General features: G+C 43.2%; 1 protein-coding gene across 50 annotated transcripts in view; it reads right to left on the reverse strand.

The window, feature by feature from the left end:
- SVIL (supervillin) overlaps nt 1-15,459 on the reverse strand; it is a 269,934-nt gene that overhangs the window by 76,047 nt on the left and 178,428 nt on the right. The window lies entirely within an intron of this gene.

The following is a 15,459-nucleotide window of genomic DNA, read 5'->3' on the forward strand; positions in this document are numbered from 1 at the left end:
GAGCTGAGATCTCACCATTGCACTCCAGCCTGGGCAACAACAACGAGACTGTCTCAAAAAAACAAACAAAAAAAAAAACCAACAAAAAAAAGGAGTCTATTAAAGTCATGCTCTGCCCACAAATACCAGGCAATTCTCTTGTATGTAGTTGACTAAAAGTAAAAGGAATTTAATTTCCATACCTCTTGTTGCAGCACACTGGTAAACAGCCTAACTTAAAAATAGCATCCATGTAAAACAACACATTTCAAATAAAGATAATTAAAATAAATAAAAATAGAATTTTAAAAAACTCAATGAAATTACATTTTTAGTTGCTATGATACATTTTCCTTTTATAATTATTACTGAATAATGTGATCAACATGGGAGGTACAAGCACTAATTCAGGTCCATCCCACTGATATTTATTGAGCTCCTAGTATGTGCAGGTAATGAGCTAAGGAAGGACAAAAATGAAGCAGAAATCAATACAGCCATTAAAAACCTTATACCGCAGGTAGGCAAGGTAATATACACTCCACACATTCATTCCTCAACACACGATTGAGTATGACTCCAAGCAGAATGTGACCAAGTGATTATGCCAGGCTGAAGGTACTTTAGAGAAACGTTACGGGTAAGGGCGACCTTGTTTTAACAATGCAAAGCAAGTCACAGGAGGAACACTCAGATTACTGCTCTGTCTCCACTTACTATGTAGAAAGGAAAAAAGGAAATTTTACAGGCTAGTTACAATGTTTACCAGCTCAAAACTTTATGAGCCTATCTGCAATTTTTCAATGCCAGGCTAGAAAAGCACGGCAGCTCAAAAAGCAATTTCTAAAAGAAAACAAGAGTTATACTCCACTTACATTTCTAAAATCACTTTGGTTTGAGTTCTGGGTTGAGGGGACAGGCAGGTACCCGGCACCACTATTGTCCATCTTGCTGTGACAACTGAACTGTCTTGGTGTAGGCTTGGACTGATCTGTTTCTCCAGTGAGATCTCCAGCCTTGCTACTCCTAAAACTATCATCCACCTGCCAATCCTCTGCATCACATCCATTTTGCCCACAGCAAATAAAAAGTTAAGATGTATGTAAAGTCATTTCATTTCCAACTATAAAGGGTTCAATTTCTCAACTTTTACTTGATAGGAAGAGTTTGGTACATCACCCACAGCCAGGAATGAAGGCAGCACAGCTCCGTCCAGTGCCCAGAGGGGAAGAGGGGCCAGCAGATGCCTGCTGTTAGAAATGACATTGGGTTCCTATAATGAATCTGCTGGCTTCACAGGGTTACGTTTAGGCTAAATGCTTTCTGCATAATAGAGGGCTTTGTAAACGAAGTAAAATACAACTTTCTGAACATGACCTTCATGGACAAGAATAAAACTTGGTCAGTATCACACTTCCAAACTCCATCTGGGGCTTGCGTAAGAAAGTTGGGTCAGCATTTATAAAATGGAAATCCTACACAGACACAGGGGACTTGCTGGGCTCCATTTGCTTATTACATCAGAGATACGGAACCAGCCAAAAACCAAGCACCAGGGTGGAACTAGCACCAGGGTGGTGAATACTCAAAGTCTGACTATACAGACAGATAGTCCCCGACTTATAATGGCTCAATGTAAGATTTCTGCAACATTTAAGATGTTGCGAAAGCCATAGGGATTCAGGAGAGCCTGTGCATAGAATGGTGAATTCTGTTCTTTTCCTGGGCTGGTGGTGTGTGGTGCAATGCTCCCCTGCAATGCTGCGCAGAGGCAGTGAGCCGCAGCTCCCAGATTGCCACAAGCCATGCAACCATGAGAGGAACGACCCATCTCCACAGTGTGCTGCATGGCCAGATGGTTTTGTCCAAATCCGAGATAATGTGAGTATTCTGAGTACATCTAAGGTAGGCTGAGGTGGGTGGATCACCTGAGGTCAGGAGTTCAAGACCAGCCTGGCCAACAAGGTGAAACCCCATCTCTACTACAAATACAAAAAATTAGCTAGGCGTGGTGGCGAGCACCTGTAATCTCAGCTACTCAGGAGGCTGAGGCGGGAAATTGCTGGAACCCACAAGGCAGAGGTTACAGTGAGCCAAGATCGTGCCATGGCACCCCGGCCCGGGCAACAACAGTGAGACTGTTATTAAGTGCATTTTTTTCTTAATGTTTCCTTTATTTTCTGACTTGCAATATTTTCAAGTTGTAATGGACTTATTGGGATGTGGCCCTCTTGTAAGTTGAGGAACATTTTCTGTAGAATAGCTATAAATGTATGTAATAAGAAACAAACAGGCCGGGTGTGGTGGCTCACGCCTCCAGTCCTTCCAACCCTTTTGGAGGCTGAGGCAGGAAGATCCCCGGAGGCCAGGGGTCTGAGCCAGTCTGGGCAACATAGCGAGACCCCGTCTCTATAAAAAAATTAAAAAATTAGTAAAGCATGGTGGCACATGTCTGTAGACCTAGCTGCTCAGGAGGCCGAAGCAGGAGGATCCTTTGAGTCCAGGAGTTTGAGGGTGCAGCGAGCTATGATCATACCACTACACCCCAGCCTGGGAGACAGAGTGAGACTCGGCCTCTAAAACCAAGTAAGTAAATAAATAACGAATGTATGTGAAGGTTTCATGTCTAGAACATAATAAGCCTTTTAAACGCTTGTCTTCTTATTTTCTTCCTTCTTCATAGGTCAACACAGCACCGAAAGTTTAGGAATTTCTGTTTTTATGTTCTGAAGACACGATACATACGAAGACCCAGTTCAGAAGTCATGCGATTTTAAGCAGGATGAGTCCAGTCTTACCAGGAGGGCCTAAGTTTGTCTTTAGTACATTTAAAACGGAGTGATCTAGAAAAGCAGGATCGTTGAGGGTGGCTATGGCACATATTTGGGTGAGGTTATCCGCTATCTGACACGGAAAAGAGAGAGGGATGAGGAGAGGCCTGATCAGACACCCACAGTGCACAGGCTGTCCTGGGCACTGTGGCCACTTCCGAGTCCTGCAGCTGCACTGACACTTGCAGTTACTCTCCTCTTCTGTCTCCCACCTCCCCCATCAGCCTTCTTAGCTGAGTTCCCCTCCCCACCCCCACAACACAGAGCCCCAGGGCACTCCTGACATTTCCACATGGTATCTAATAGAGTCTTAAATTTACATGCCCGGAAAATGAACTCTCAACTTCCCTCTGTCCCAGCTTGGACTGGAGTCTTCCCCATGGCAAATCTGTGCTTCAAGTTGGCTTGGCCAAAAACTGGGACTTGCTTTTGACTCCTCTGTTTCCTTCAAACACCACACCTTACCTCATCAGCAAGTTCTGGTTACCTCCAAAACATAACCTCTTTCCTCCACCCGTGCTGCTGTCATTCTAGTTCAAGCCACCATTGCCTCTCACCTACATTACCAAGATGACCTCATTATTCTACCTGTTTTCATCCTGGCCCCCTAAAGTCTATCTCCAGCTTAGCAGCCAGAGTAGTGTTTTGAAATGTAAGGCAGCTGGATCATTCCTCTTGTTGAAACCCTCCTATGGCTCCACATATCAAGTAGCACAACACCCAAAGCCCATGCAGTGACTCTGAGGCCCTCCCAGATCTGCGGTCTTGCCAACGTCACCCCTACCACCCACCCCCTCTGTGGCAGCCCTCTCTCTTCACTAGGATGTGTCAGCCTCTGGAGAGAGAGGCTTCGTTCACATTCATCTCCTTGCCACTCAGAACTACGAATGGCAAACAGCAGGTCTCAGATGTTCATGGAATGGATGAACTGGTGAATGATAATCTCCACAGCAACTCTGTGAGGTCTTCATCCCGTTTTATAGATGCAGACCTCGAGGTGCAAGGGAAAAAGGACATGAACTGCCCACAATCACACGGCTGGTAACAAAAGGGTGGGTCTTGAACCCAGTGCAATGGGACCCCCCCTGCCCCCAGCCTGTACCTTCCAGCCTTCCAGAGCTACAAGCTTCCACATCCTAAAAAATGGTTGCTTCCTTGGCTTGAATGGGTAAGAATGAGGTTGGGGTGACAGAGTTCACTGGCCTAAGGTTAAGCAAGGAAGACACCAAGAACTTCCTGGTCACAGCCAACCCCCCCGATGGGACGTGGAGCTCTCTCTAGTGCTGGTTCCACCGTCAGCAGAATTACTCGATTACTCTTGAATTCCAAAGAACCCAATTACCTTCTTCCTTTGTTTCTCCAATGAATAACATGAAATCGAAGGAGTCAGGCAGTGGAAAGCTGTGCACTGAGTTTTCCACCTTGGAGCAGCACAGCCTGATTTTAACACTGAGGGGGTTGGCTAAGGGATGCCCTAACTCAGATTTTAAGATATATCATTGCATCAAAGTGCGAAATTTACTTCTGGGGCCCAGAGGGCATTGTTTTGGGGAGGTAGTAAAATAGCAAGTGAGTTTTTAAAAAACATGAGTAAAAAAAAAAGATCACATCTGAATTATGGTGATTATTTTTCTCATTATTTTTATTTTCTCTTTTTTTCTTGTAATCTTCTGTGATGTTATTTCATGAAGTGTTCCTAATGCTATGCTTAATTATTTTTGATAAACAAGGCTTGGTTAAGAAATTAACAGTGGAGGCCAGGCACAGTGGCTCTCACCTGTAATCCCAGAACTTTGGAAGGCTGAGGCGGGCTGATCATGAGGTCAGGAGTTCAAGACCAGCCTGGCCAACATGGTGAAACCCCGTCTCTACTAAAAACACAAAAATTAGCTGGGCGTGGTGGTGTGTGCATGTAGTCCCAGCTACTTGGGACGCTGAGGCAGGAGAATTGCTGGAACCCGGGAGGCGGAGGTTGCAGTGAGCCGAGATAGAGCCACTATGTTCCAGCCTGGGCAATAGAGCAAGGCTCTGTCTCAAAAAAAAAAAAAAAAATTTAACAGTGAGAGATTTGCTTTATACAACATAATGAGATGAAAACAGGATACTGTGAGGCTACAGCAGCCTTTGCATGTAGAGTCAAGAATCAATTTTGGGGGACAGAGGCACAAAGGAAGATGGAAATGTTTTCTCTCCTAACTGGGGTAATGGTTACACATTTACGCAAACTCATCAAGCTGCATCTTTAAAATCTGTGCATTTGATGTAAATTGTATCTCATTAAAAATATATATCATCATTAAGTTATAGAGTAAGGACTTCTTGAATAATGAAAACGTAGCATTTTCTGAGAGCAGAAGCAAGGTAAACATGTGAGATAACCAGTTTCTTCCAGTCTCCCTCTGAGCTCATCTCAGCGCTAAGGTCCAAATGCTGTAACCCCAGCGCAGAAAGGAGGCAGGCGGGAGGTATGTGCAGACAGCACAACTGTCAGAACATGCTGGAATCGGAGGGAGGTGCGAGGCTGGACTGGCATCCCCTCATCTCCTGATTTGAACCACCAGCCCTAGAATAAGGTAATCGGGGACCTGACAGATTTCATCATGAGACTAGACTAGAAGCAGCCTTTCTGGGCTGTGGGCTGAGCTCACAAGGCTCCCCCAAGTGGCCGATGATTTTCTGCTCACTTATCACGATTCCCATTTACTGTTTAATAATATTTATGAGCAGCCTGACTCAAGACCACATACAAGAACCCCAATCCCAGACAAAGCAGAAACCGCCTTGTCATATAACCAAGTGCTGCTCACAGTGTGTTCTGCTGATCGGTGTCCCCGGTCCATGATTAGATAAAAGGCTGCACCAGAGGGAAATTAACAACAGCGCTGAGCCTGCTGTGTAGTTCAGCTGACATTTTCGTCACAGCATGATTTTCTCAGTGAAGGAAACCGTACATGATTTACATTCGAGTGCAAATCTCTCATAGGTTGTGCAATGATAAACAGTTTGCAGATTGGCTATTTCAAACAGCACTGCCATAGTTTGCTGACACTTTAAGCAAACATAGAAAATGGCAGAACATTCATTCAGAAATGATTTGCTAGGCCACTTGGAATTGCTGGATATCCCAGTTGCAGTGGAGGAGATATGAAAATGACTAAGGCAGGGGTATCTCCCCTTCTCTGAAAGCTTCTACTGAATACCGCTATCACTGCAATCATTCTTACCAGACTTACAGATGGGCTTAATACCAAACCCACAGTGCTGTGTCTGGAAAAATCCTTACAAAATTGCTAAAATCCTCTTCTGGATATGACAGCCATGATCTAGGGTGCCTGGCATTTGGTGTTTTGTTTTTTTTTTTTTAAATTTTTTGTGGGTACATAGGACATGTATATATTCATGGGGTACCTGAGATGTTTTGATACAGGCATGCAATGCATAAGAATCCCATCATGGAGAATGGGGTATCCAGCCCCTCAAGTATTTATCCTTTGTGTCACAAACAACTGAATTATACTTTTTTTTTTTTGAGATGGAGTTTCACTCTTGTTACCCAGGCTGGAGTGCAATGGAGTGATCTCGGCTCACCACAACCTCCGCCTCCTGGGTTCAGGCAATTCTCTCGCCTCAGCCTCCCGAGTAGCTGGGATTACAGGCACGCGCCACCATGCCCAGCTAATTTTTTGTATTTTTAGTAGAGACGGGGTTTCACCATGTTGACCAGGATGGTCTCGATGAATTATACTTTTAGTTATTTTAAAATGCACAATGATTATCGACTATAGTCACCCTGTTGTGCTAGCATATAGCAGGTCTTATTCTTTCTATTTCTTGTACCCATTAGGTGCTGGCCATTTGAATATCCTTCCTACGACATAGGTGTCTGTGAAGTGGCATCTGTGGGGCTCCTCATTTGGCTCATGACCTCTTTCTCCTCTTTTCCCTTCCAGAACAATCATCAGCAACCCAGAAGCCAAACTGATACCATCAGGGCTCCCTATGCCAAGCTGAGCCAAGCTCCAGCTCTGCCTCTGGGAAACTCACAGTCTGATCATGAGAGCAGACTGGTGCAGAGTCTAAACACCACAGAAAGTGGAAGTGACTCCAGAAATGATCCCAGTTTCTATTAGCCCATTATGCCTAGTGTTCCATTAGTAGAACACTAAGCATGTAGGAGTTATTTATATCCTACTGGTCAAGATTATTGCCAAGCTCTGATTGCAAAAATTAAAAAAATTGCAACCAGGCATAAACGGGTTAAGACAGAGAGAAGTTATAAAATAAAATAAAACCCTGGAAAGGCCAGGAAAGCAGGGCAGATGGGAAGATGGACCCTTTTCTGGACAAATTTGTCAGTGGCCCTATTAGAAAGAGATACGCAGATGTAATCTGGTCACTGCAGGACACAGGGAGACCACTGCCTACCTGTGCTCTTGGCGACTCACTTTCATTAATGTCCCAAGAGTGGACTAATCACTTTGGCAGTCATATAAAGAACTTGCTGTCAACTAAAACCCCAGGTCTGTTTCCCATGAACTGCTCTTAAATCAGGTTTCCCCAATATTGAACTTGTGCACTGATGTTTTTCCCTCTAAATACAGAACTTTATTAAATTTCATCTTGTTAGTTTCTAACCATTGTTCCAGGTACATGTGCTCTCTTGCCTACGTGATCCTGTTCTCTCTCTCTCTCTCCCCCACCTTCTTACCTCTCTTTCCCCTCCATCTCTCTCCTCTTTCCTCTCTTTTAGTCATCAAATTTATTTACAATCCCTCCTCTAGAAATCTGATCACCCCTACCACTAATATCTCCCAGACTATTGAAAAAAATGCCAAGGCTGGGGGTGATGGCTCATGCCTAGAATCCCAGCACTTTGGGAGCCAAGATGGGTGGATCACCTGAGGTCAGTAGTTTGAGACCAGCCTGACCAACATTGTGAAACCTTGTCTCTCCTACTTAAAAAAAAGAGAGAGAGAGAGAAGAAAAGAAAATTAGCTGGGCGTGGTGGCAGGCACCTGTAATCCCAGCTACTTTGGAGGCTGAGGCAGGAAAATTGCTTAAACCTGGGAGGCGGAGGTTGCAGTGAGCCAGGATCGCAACATTGCACTCCAGCCTGGGCAACAGAACAAGACTCCGTCTCAAAAAAATGTAAAATAAAATAAAAGTGGAAAAAAAAGAAAGAAATGCCAGATAGGGTCAGGTTAATGACAAAGCCCCAGCTGGAACCAGAGCCCTCATTATTTCAGACCTGGGTAACTACAACTACTTAATGGGCCTCCCTGATGGGAAAGGATTATTCTTCAGACCAATCTTCCACACTCCCCCGGAGCAGAACTTTCAAATTCATGATCAATCACCCTTGCTTTAAAATCCTCCAGGCACTTCCCACTGTCCACATAGCAAAGGCCAAATGCCTGATTACGTCATCCGAGGTGCTCCATGATTGTCCTCACCTGGCTCTCCACTTCCTCCCATCCTTCTCCTTCCAGCTCCATGTTGGACGTCTGTGCCTTCCTGCCTGGGGCAGCCTCCCCTCCATTTCTAGCACACCCACCATATCCTTAAGGACTTAGTTCACTTCCCCAAGGGGGAAGAGTTAATTCTCCATCCTTGGTACTCCCACATCACCCAACCTTGGCCTGAAGATCCATGTTTACCTCACAGTGTGGTAGTTATTTCTATACTCAAAACAAAATGTATCTACCCTACCAGGAGCACAGTGCCTGGCACACAGGAGGCTCAACATAATTTTCTTGAGTGATTAGCTGGACTACCTGAGAGCTGAAGTTAACCTCCGAATCAACAGCGATGAGGTATGGATACACGGATGGATGCCCAGTGGGTTTGAATCATCCTAGACTAAAAGTTTTTCATTTTCTTTTTTGAGAAGGCTTTAAGTGCCTTAGGCAAATCCATAAGTATGGATCGATACATATGTATCTACAGTGCCCTAATCTTTTTTTCTAGAATCTCTAACCTTCAAGGCCAGGTGTGGTGGCTCACACCTGTAATCCCAGCACTTTGGGAGGTCAAGGCAGGCGGATTAAGAGGTCAGGAGATTGAGACCATCCTGGCTAACATGGTGAAACTCTGTCTCTACTAAAAGTACAAAAAATTAACGGGTATGGTGGTGCTCACCTGTAATCCCAGCTACTCAGGAGGCTGAGGCAGGAGAACCACTTGAAGCCAGGAGGCAGAGGCTGCAGTGAGCTGAGATTGCGCCACTGCACTCTAGCCTGGGCGACAGAGTGAGACTCATTTAAAAAAAAAAAAAAAAAAAAAAAGACAAAACCCAGCAAACTCTCCTTCCATGATGATGAAAAATAGCCCTGACATAAATTGAGAGTGGCGTGCAGCAGAAAGAGCTCTGATGGTTGCAGAGAACGTGCACGAATGGACAGTCTCAGTTTTGTCAAAGAAGGTCTATGGTCTTGATCAAGTAACTTTTAAAATCTTTAGTTTTTTTCCATGTATAAACTGAATTTTTAATCTAAATCTCCAGGATTACTTCTGTTTCTAAGAGTCTGAGATTCCTTATGTCAGTGCTATTTTTCATCATTGTCAAACAGGGATTTTGTGGGTTTTGTCCTTTACAAGTTAGAGAGTTCAGAAAAAAAGGTCAGGGCACCATGGAAACAGTTTATATGCATGCATTACATATGGTGCTTAAAAAGCCTTGTTCTCATAAACAGACAGACAATTTATTTTGTGGAATCTTGGGGTGAGCCAGCTCTTCACAGGGCAGAGATCATCTACAAGGGGAGACACTTACAGCGTTACTGGGGACCAGAACAAGGAGGTGGTGACTTCAGGTGTATCAGAACTGTTTTAATGCAGCGACTGGCTGGCAGAGAATTATATTGCCAGGAAATAACTCACCCCAAGTTTTCATAAAGGCCAGGGGTTGCCCTTGGGTTGTATCCTAAGTATATAACAGTATATAATAACACATTTTAACTCCCTGCAACTCCCAAGAGTCTACAGTCTAAAAAGTGCCTCTTGTTACCAAAGTGAAGTCAAATCCAGCACAGTAAAATTAGTTTTACCACATGGGTGTCCAGCTCTAATTATATAACAGCTTCTAATTATAAAACATTAAGAATGGCTATTAACTTCTGAATCTCATTAAAATTAAGTTAATTTACTGAAAGTTGCTTGTTTGGAAAACTGCTAATCACTGTTCTGCAGATATGCACAGGTGTCAAATTTGCAAGAACACAGGCTCAAGGACAAAATGTTGCATTTAAAATCTTGCACACCTTTGAGTTTCTAGCTAGTGTACAGAGCAGCTAAGGTTTGGGGAGATACATTTATATTTAATCTAATGAATTGAAACTGTCTGCCAGGCCTGGTGGCTCACCCATGTAGTTCCAGCACTTTGGGAGGCCAAGGTGGGTGGATTGCTTGAGGCCAGGAGTTCAAGACCAGCCTGGGCAATATCGTGAAATCCCATCTCTACCAAAAAATATAACAATTAGCCGGGCATAGTGGCATGTCCCTGTTACGTCCCAACTACTCAGGAGGCTGAGGCAGGAGGATCACTTGATCCCAAGAAGTCAAGCTGCTGCACGATTGTGCCACTGCACTCCAGCCTGGGCAACAACAGCAACAACAACAACAGAACAAAAATTTTCACTTGCCAATAAGAATACAATGAAATGAAAAAAGGGAATGATTTACTCATCTATTTTAATAGCGGGGATTCTAGAGTATGTCAGGGAACACAGGTGTTTGGGGGTGCAGGGACTGAAAGGTGAAGCCAATTCCATTCCAACAACAGAAAAAGCTGGGAGGAGGACCTAGAGGTCTTCTCTTTAGAGAGTGGCTCCCGAGATGTATGTTTCTGCATGATGTGCTGTCCTGAATCCCACAGCCTGTGTCAGAAAACCTGCCTCCTAGTGGACACGGGAGTGTGGATGCTCTCAGTGCACGGAAACAGACCACTGAGCCAAGAGTCTAGTTTAAACTAAAACTTCTCATTGGGTGATGAGCAAAAGCAATCAGAAATAAACTCCCAGTGCGTAGCACAAGCCCCTTCCTTTCTTAGTGGCTCAGTCTGCACCATGTCAAGGTTACAGAAGCTGCATTCCAGAGGGTGCCCTGCTCTATTTCCTGAGCTGATCCTTGGCTCTCTGGTGTCCACAGAGAACCCTGTTCAAACCATCATCCACCAATGGCAACTCTCCCAAGGGTCCAATGTCAGCCTCCGCTCTGCATGTAACTTCCATATCGTGTTCTGACCACCAAGGATACAATTTGTTAGGGAGAAAGTAGTGGTGAGGGGCTGCAGTAGAGAAATGACAAACAAAACTAACAAACGGGTTTTCTAGAGTGGATCATCACTAAAAAATGAGGTCTACCTTCCATTTCAGTCTCTTTGCCAGTCATGTAGTTCCCTGAGAACGGAGAGTGCCAGCCAGATGCTGAGCAAAGGCAGCAGCAGGACTGGAGACCCTTTCTTCAGAAAAGTAACAAAGACCCCCCTTTTCTTTATATGCGTTTCCTTTATATAGATACATGAGATATACAAAGTAGCAAATTCAACAAGAGCTTTGGATTTGGAATTTCTAGTAGTAGCAGAAGCTCAGATGTTTAAAAATTTCAATAATCCGGCCAGGCTCGGTGGCTCAAGCCTGTAATCCCAGCACTTTGGGAGGCCGAGGCGGGTGGATCATGAGGTCAAGAGATTGAGACCATCCTGGTCAGCATGGTGAAACCCTGTCTCTACTAAATATACAAAAAATTAGCTGGGCATGGTGGCGCATGCCTGTAATCCCAGCTACTCAGGAGGCTGAGGCAGGAGAATTGCCTGAACCCAGGAGGCGGAAGTTGTGGTGAGCTGAGATCACACCATTGCACTCCAGCCTGGGTAACAACAGCGAAACTCCGTCTCAAAAAAAAAAAATTAAATAATCCATAGGACCAGAATCTCTTTGGATTTTATTGTAAAATTCACTGGTAGAATTAACAAAGAATGGTTCATATCAGTAACACCACCTCTCCAGCAAATACCATTTCTGAAATTCCAGGTTTATAGGTTTGAAAGGGTTGGAGAGGTGGGGCTGGAAGTGTCTTACTATTCTCTACTTCACCTATTTTGTTACTATGTGCATTCTTAGTTTTCTTCAGAACAGTGTGTTCATCTGAATTCCTGGGCATCTAACAAGCTAAAGATCCTATAATGTCAACTAATCAGTTAACTAATTTTTAAAAAGCCTTCTTTATCATATAAACTAAAGACTATAAAATCAATTTATTACTCAGCTAAATATTGTCCTAAAGACTATTATTTTGCCTATAATGGTTAAAGAGTATAGTATGGTGAACTATAAGAATTAATGATTATTGGCCAGGTGTGATGGCTCACGCCTGTAATCCCAGCACTTTGGGAGGTTGAGGTGGGTGGATCATGAGGTCAGGAGCTCCAGACCAGCCTGACCAACATGGTGAAACCCCGTCTCTATTAAAAATACAAAAATTAGCTGGGCGTCGTGGTGGGCCCCTATAATGCCAGCTACTTGGGAGGCTGAGGCAGGAGAATCACTTGAACCCCAGAGGCGGAAGTTGCAATGAGCCAAGACTGTGCCATTGCACTCCAGCCTGGGCAACAGAGTGAGACTCCATCTCAAAAAAAAAAAAAAAAAAAGAATCTATGATTATTCTGTGTATAGCACAGGTGTGTACAGGTGTTAGTGTACATGAGCACATTCAAAAACTGAGTATTGGAGATGGGGCTCACATTTGAATGTTTAGGACACTATTGGCGGTCTTTTGGTGGTATATTCATATGTAAATAATAAAACAGCCTAGCAAGCACAGAATAAAATGTTTAAATGGGAATGAGTGGATTCAGAGATTTAACAGCCAAAAAGTCTGGCAGAGCTAGATCATAAGAGAATGCAGCAGTGAGAAAAATATTCCATTTTAGTGGCAGAAAAAAAGTCCACAAAAAACCACAGCATTAAAAATTATTTACCAATACTTTTTTCTTCCCTGTTAATTGTAAAGTTTTCGGTTACATGTTTCCATATCAGATGACATTATTATTTTCACAAACTGTTATTTAGGTCACTGAGGAGATTTCCTTGGTTAGTGTTTTAGGTTACAACGTATTTTTTTTGGTTCATCTTGCTTCTTCCTAAATAGGAGTCAGACAATGACTTTCTGAAACTTGAATTTCCTGGCTCTAGATAAAGAATGTCTAAGCAGAATTTTATCCATTGTAAATCAGTTTTTACAAGCTCAATAAGTGCTGTCATTACAACGTAAATCTTAATTTTTTTTTCTTTTTTTGAGATGGAGTTTCGCTCTTGTTACCCAGGCTGGAGTGCAATGTCACGATCTCGGCTCACCGCAGCCTCTGCCTCCTGGGTTCAAGCAATTCTTCTGCCTCAGCCTCCTGAGTAGCTGGGACTACAGGTGTGCGCCACCGTGCCCAGCTAATTTCTGTATTTTTAGTAGAGACAGCGTTTCACCATATTGACCAGGATGGTCTCGATCTCTTGACCTCGTGATCCACCTGACTTAGCCTCCCAAAGTGCTAGGATTAGAGGCGTGAACCACTGCGCCTGGCCGTAAATCTTGATTTTCCTAAATGTCAAGTTTGTCACACATTTTTCATCCCTCTTTATGTAAATATATCTCAAGTATTTTCCTACTAAATATATAAGCTAATTTGTGTTTCTTTGCCTATGAATCATAGAATTATATACCTTAAATGGCTTAGAAAATAAGGCTTGCATCTGTTCTAGAAGTCCTTTATAATTTCTTAATCCTTTTAAATCTTTTTTTTTGAGACGGAGTTTTGCTCTTGTTACCCAGGCTGGAGTGCAATGGCGCGATCTCGGCTCACCGCAACCTCCGCCTCCTGGGTTCAGGCAATTCTCCTGCCTCAGCCTCCTGAGTAGCTGGGATTATAGGCACGCGCCACCATGCCCAGCTAATTTTTTACATTTTTAGTAGAGACGGGGTTTCACCAAATTGACCAGGATGGTCTCGATCTGTTGACCTCGTGATCCACCAGCCTCAGCCTCCCAAAGTGCTGGGATTACAGGCTTGAGCCACTGCGCCCGGCCAATCCTTTTAAATCTTTTTCATGAAACTAAAGTGCTGTGAAGCTAACACTTGGTTTATGAATACTTCTAGGTAATATGCATCTTCAAAATAACTTATGGAGACTTAATTTTGTTACAGGAATAAATATGTCAAAAATGCTTTTGTCTAGGTCTTAAGAGAAGTTATACACATTTTTGAATATTAAGATTTTAACACAAAATATGAAGTATACTGTCTTTTTACTTGGAATGCTTAACAAAATCTTAATTACTATTGTAACTGATTTAAAATCTTATTGAGAATCTATTATATGTGATCTAGGTAACTAACTCAGTACCATGATAATGAATTCATCAGCTGTCAACATGTGGCTATCCGAAAAATAGATTCCTCATTTCTTTTAAGCCAGTGTAGTTATATATCTATAATATTCTTTCTAAATTGGCGTCTGTTAGGTTCTTTGGCATCCTCAAAAAAGCACGTGAAGGACTTCCTTTGGTAGAGAGTAACTAATCCAAGAACATGGTTTCCATGATGAAATGCAAATTCCCCAAGCAAAGGACCTTCATTTAAAAAAAATGACACGGTAACTCATAGTCCCTATATTCCAGTAGCTACAGCTAAAGGCTGAACAAAGGTCCTCAGAATACATCATTGGGATCTATAGGATTTCATTGTCTTGGAAGCTGATCTCTCTAAATATTTTAGTCTGGGTGCTCAAGTATGTAGTGACAGGTCTTTGGCTTAATAAATTTCAATACCAACCAGGCATGGTGGCTCATGCCTGTAATCTCAGCACTTTGGGAGGCCAAGGTGGGTGGATCACCTGAGGCCAGAAGTTCGAGACCAGCCTGACTAACATGGAGAAACACCATCTCTACTAAAAATACAAAATTAGCCAGGTATGGTGGCGCATGCCTGTAATCCCAGCTACTCGGGAAGCTGAGGCAGGAGAGTTGCTGGAACCCCTGAACCTGGGAGGCAGAGGTTGTGGTGAGCCAAGATCGTGCTATTGCACTCACTCCAGCATGGGCAACAAGAGCAAAACTCTGTCTCAAAAAATAAAAATAAATAAATCAATAAATTTCAATACCACAAGGATCTGCTTCAGATGTGCTACTGCCACTTAGAGATGAGCCGGTATGCACCCCTCTGTCCCGGAGGGAAACAACTAGGAGTGTTTCCCACATGTCAGTCTCCTTTGTTCAGAATGAATCTGCCTGACCTTAGGTTCTCATCCCTTCTCAATTCACCTGGGAAGCTATTGGTTGTTCGAACTGAAGAATACCCTTAAGATCCACTTAGACAATTACCCCAAAGCTTTAAGCAGGACAGTTAAGTAAATTACATTTTTTAATACGGTCATCACACTTTTAAAATGTAAATCTGGGAATAAACACATATTCTCTTCTGGCATCTGACTTTCTGATTTCGTACCTTTTTTAATTTCTCCAAACGGGAGCAGCTCTTATCTTGAGTGGATCCTTTTACACAGTGGTTTGTCTAACGGCTGATCTTTATAATGCGGGGTTCTCACACACACCTGTGTCCTAGTGTATGCTATACTTACAGAACTAAGCATTCTAGTTCTATT

The sequence above is a fragment of the Callithrix jacchus genome, chromosome 7 (genome assembly GCF_049354715.1).
Source record: "Callithrix jacchus isolate 240 chromosome 7, calJac240_pri, whole genome shotgun sequence".
Classification (NCBI taxonomy): Eukaryota; Metazoa; Chordata; class Mammalia; order Primates; family Cebidae; genus Callithrix; species Callithrix jacchus.